We start from the raw sequence: 5,000 nt of genomic DNA on the forward strand, positions 1-5,000 counted from the left end.
CCGGGGGCAACCGCCGAAAGTGTCCGCCCTCCTGGAGCGAAGGCCCGGGCAAGGCCCGTTTCAAAAACCTCATACGGACTTCCGGAGCCCGAGCCCCGGCGCCAGGTCGACCCAGGGCCGACCTCCCGGGCCCCAGAGAGGCTCGTCTCCGCCGCGGAAGCCGCCCGCCGCCCGCGGCGAAGGCCCCCGGGCCCGCCCGGCCTCCGGGCAGGGCACCGGGGAGAAGTAGGAATCGTGGCCGGGCTCCTGGAACTCCTGCCCGGCCTGCCACGCGGAAGCATGCCGGGTTCTCCCGCCGCGCCGTGCAGGTTCTTCCGCCCCTCGCCGGGGTAGCCGGGCTCCAACCGCTGGGCCCCGCAGCGTGGAAGGGCCCCTGCGAGTCGCCCCCCGGCCTGCACGCCCGCCGTGCAGTCGACCGGGTCGAAGCCGGAATCGCGGCCGGGTTCCTGGAACTCTCGCCCGGCCTGCCCGCCCGGCCCGCCCCCCGGGCCGGGGCTCCAGTCGACATGGAGCCAAACTCGGTTTTGACCCCCTCCTGCAGCACGGTCCGGCCCCGGAGGTTCCTCCGTCCGACCTCCTGGAACCCAAGATGGGCATCCAGGGTCCCGAAATCCGTGTCCCCGAAAATCTCCGCGAACCTTTCCTGGCAATATTGTAGATGCGGCACCCGGCCCAGCCACCGGGGGCAACCGCCGAAAGTGTCCGCCCTCCTGGAGCGAAGGCCCGGGCAAGGCCCGTTTCAAAAACCTCATACGGACTTCCGGAGCCCGAGCCCCGGCGCCAGGTCGACCCAGGGCCGACCTCCCGGGCCCCAGAGAGGCTCGTCTCCGCCGCGGAAGCCGCCCGCCGCCCGCGCCGAAGGCCCCCGGGCCCGCCCGGCCTCCGGGCAGGGCACCGGGGAGAAGTAGGAATCGTGGCCGGGCTCCTGGAACTCCTGCCCGGCCTGCCACGCGGAAGCATGCCGGGTTCTCCCGCCGCGCCGTGCAGGTTCTTCCGCCCCTCGCCGGGGTAGCCGGGCTCCAACCGCTGGGCCCCGCAGCGTGGAAGGGCCCCTGCGAGTCGCCCCCCGGCCTGCACGCCCGCCGTGCAGTCGACCGGGTCGAAGCCGGAATCGCGGCCGGGTTCCTGGAACTCTCGCCCGGCCTGCCCGCCCGGCCCGCCCCCCGGGCCGGGGCTCCAGTCGACTTGGAGCCAAACTCGGTTTTGACCCCCTCCTGCAGCACGGTCCGGCCCCGGAGGTTCCTCCGTCCGACCTCCTGGAACCCAAGATGGGCATCCAGGGTCCCGAAATCCGTGTCCCCGAAAATCTCCGCGAACCTTTCCTGGCAATATTGTAGATGCGGCACCCGGCCCAGCCACCGGGGGCAACCGCCGAAAGTGTCCGCCCTCCTGGAGCGAAGGCCCGGGCAAGGCCCGTTTCAAAAACCTCATACGGACTTCCGGAGCCCGAGCCCCGGCGCCAGGTCGACCCAGGGCCGACCTCCCGGGCCCCAGAGAGGCTCGTCTCCGCCGCGGAAGCCGCCCGCCGCCCGCGGCGAAGGCCCCCGGGCCCGCCCGGCCTCCGGGCAGGGCACCGGGGAGAAGTAGGAATCGTGGCCGGGCTCCTGGAACTCCTGCCCGGCCTGCCACGCGGAAGCATGCCGGGTTCTCCCGCCGCGCCGTGCAGGTTCTTCCGCCCCTCGCCGGGGTAGCCGGGCTCCAACCGCTGGGCCCCGCAGCGTGGAAGGGCCCCTGCGAGTCGCCCCCCGGCCTGCACGCCCGCCGTGCAGTCGACCGGGTCGAAGCCGGAATCGCGGCCGGGTTCCTGGAACTCTCGCCCGGCCTGCCCGCCCGGCCCGCCCCCCGGGCCGGGGCTCCAGTCGACATGGAGCCAAACTCGGTTTTGACCCCCTCCTGCAGCACGGTCCGGCCCCGGAGGTTCCTCCGTCCGACCTCCTGGAACCCAAGATGGGCATCCAGGGTCCCGAAATCCGTGTCCCCGAAAATCTCCGCGAACCTTTCCTGGCAATATTGTAGATGCGGCACCCGGCCCAGCCACCGGGGGCAACCGCCGAAAGTGTCCGCCCTCCTGGAGCGAAGGCCCGGGCAAGGCCCGTTTCAAAAACCTCATACGGACTTCCGGAGCCCGAGCCCCGGCGCCAGGTCGACCCAGGGCCGACCTCCCGGGCCCCAGAGAGGCTCGTCTCCGCCGCGGAAGCCGCCCGCCGCCCGCGGCGAAGGCCCCCGGGCCCGCCCGGCCTCCGGGCAGGGCACCGGGGAGAAGTAGGAATCGTGGCCGGGCTCCTGGAACTCCTGCCCGGCCTGCCACGCGGAAGCATGCCGGGTTCTCCCGCCGCGCCGTGCAGGTTCTTCCGCCCCTCGCCGGGGTAGCCGGGCTCCAACCGCTGGGCCCCGCAGCCTGGAAGGGCCCCTGCGAGTCGCCCCCCGGCCTGCACGCCCGCCGTGCAGTCGACCGGGTCGAAGCCGGAATCGCGGCCGGGTTCCTGGAACTCTCGCCCGGCCTGCCCGCCCGGCCCGCCCCCCGGGCCGGGGCTCCAGTCGACTTGGAGCCAAACTCGGTTTTGACCCCCTCCTGCAGCACGGTCCGGCCCCGGAGGTTCCTCCGTCCGACCTCCTGGAACCCAAGATGGGCATCTAGGGTCCCGAAATCCGTGTCCCCGAAAATCTCCGCGAACCTTTCCTGGCAATATTGTAGATGCGGCACCCGGCCCAGCCACCGGGGGCAACCGCCGAAAGTGTCCGCCCTCCTGGAGCGAAGGCCCGGGCAAGGCCCGTTTCAAAAACCTCATACGGACTTCCGGAGCCCGAGCCCCGGCGCCAGGTCGACCCAGGGCCGACCTCCCGGGCCCCAGAGAGGCTCGTCTCCGCCGCGGAAGCCGCCCGCCGCCCGCGCCGAAGGCCCCCGGGCCCGCCCGGCCTCCGGGCAGGGCACCGGGGAGAAGTAGGAATCGTGGCCGGGCTCCTGGAACTCCTGCCCGGCCTGCCCCGCGCATGCATGCCGGGTTCTCCGGCCGCGCCGTGCAGGTTCTTCCGCCCCTCGCCGGGGTAGCCGGGCTCCAACCGCTGGGCCCCGCAGCCTGGAAGGGGCCCTGGGAGTCGCCGCCGGCCTGCACGCCCGCCGTGCAGTCGACCGGGTCGAAGCCGGAATCGCGGCCGGGTTCCTGGAACTCTCGCCCGGCCTGCCCGCCCGGCCCGCCCCCCGGGCCGGAGCGCCAGTCGACATGGAGCCAAACTCGGGGTTGACCCTCGCCTGCAGCACGGTCCGGCCCCGGAGGTTCCTCCGTCCGAGCTCCTGGAACCCAAGATGGGCATCTAGGGTCCCGAAACCCGTGTCCTCGAAAATCTCCGCGAACCTTTCCTGGCAATATTGCAGATGCGGCACCCGGCCCAGCCACCGGGACGAACCGCCGAAAGTGTCCGGCCTCCTGGAGCGAAGGCCCGGGCAAGGCCCGTTTGAAAAACCTCATACGGACTTCCAGGGCCGGAGCCCCGGCGCCAGGTCGACCGCGGGCCTCCCTCCCGGGGCCCAGCACGGCTCGTCTCCCCCGCGGGAGCAGCCCGCCGCCCTCGCCGAAGGCCCCCGGACCTGCCCGGCCTCCGGGCAGGGCACCGGGGAGAAGCCGGAATCGCGGCCGGGCTCCTGGAACTCTCGCCCGGCCAAGCCGCTCGGCCCGCCCCTGGGCCGGAGCTCCAGTCGACATGGAGCCAAACTCGCGGTTGAACCTCTCCTGCAGCACGGTCCGGCCCCGGAGGTTCCTCCGTCCGAGCTCCTGGAACCCAAGATGGGCATCTAGGGTCCCGAAACCCGTGTCCCCGAAAATCTCCGCGGACCTTTCTCGGCAATATTGTAGATGCGGCACCCGGCCCAGCCGCCGGGAGCAACCGCCGAAAGTGTCCGGCCTCCTGGAGCGAAGGCCCGGGCACGGCCCGTTTGAAAATCCTCATACGGACTTCCAGGGCCGGAGCTCGGGAGCCAGGTCGACCCCGGGCCTCCCTCCCGGGCGTTAGGGCGGCTCGTCTCCCCCGCGGGAGCAGCCCGCTGCCCGCGCCGAAGGCCCCCGGACCCGCCCGGCCTCCGGGCAGGGCACCGGGGAGAAGCCGGAATCGCGGCCGGGCTCCTGGAACTCTCGCCCGGCCAAGCCGCTCGGCCCGCCCCTGGGCCGGAGCTCCAGTCGACATGGAGCCAAACTCGCGGTTGAACCCCTCCTGCAGCACGGTCCGGCCCCGGAGGTTCCTCCGTCCGAGCTCCTGGAACCCAAGATGGGCATCTAGGGTCCCGGAAACCGTGTCCCCGAAAATCTCCGCGGACCTTTCTCGGCAATATTGTAGATGCGGCACCCGGCCCAGCCACCGGGACGAACCGCCGAAAGTGTCCGCCCTCCTGGAGCGAAGGCCCGGGCACGGCCCGTTTGAAAAACCTCATACGGACTTCCGGAGCCCGAGCCCCGGCGCCAGGTCGACCCAGGGCCAACCTCCCGGGCCCCAGAGAGGCTCGTCTCCCCCGCGGGAGCAGCCCGCCGCCCGCGCCGAAGGCCCCCGGACCTGCCCGGCCTCCGGGCAGGGCACCGGGGAGAAGCCGGAATCGCGGCCGGGTTCCTGGAACTCTCGCCCGGCCCGCCCCTGGGCCGGAGCTCCAGTCGACATGGAGCCAAACCCGGGGTTGACCCCCTCCTGCAGCACGGTCCGGTCCCGGAGGTACCCCTGCCCGACCTCCTGGAACCCAAGATGGGCAACTAGGGTCCCGAAAAGCGTGTCCCCGAAAATCTCCGCGGACCTTTCCTGGCAATATTGTAGATGCGGCACCCGGCCCAGCCACCGGGGGCAACCGCCGAAAGTGTCCGCCCTCCTGGAGCGAAGGCCCGGGCACGGCCCGTTTGAAAAACCTCATCGGGACTTCCAGGGCCGGAGCCCCGGCGCCAGGTCGACCCCGGGCCTCCCTCCCGGGGCCCAGCACGGCTCGTCTCCCCCGCGGGAGCATCCCGCCGCCCGCGCCGAAGGCC

This window comes from Alligator mississippiensis, unplaced genomic scaffold (genome assembly GCF_030867095.1).
Source record: "Alligator mississippiensis isolate rAllMis1 unplaced genomic scaffold, rAllMis1 scaffold_65, whole genome shotgun sequence".
Classification (NCBI taxonomy): domain Eukaryota; kingdom Metazoa; phylum Chordata; order Crocodylia; family Alligatoridae; genus Alligator; species Alligator mississippiensis.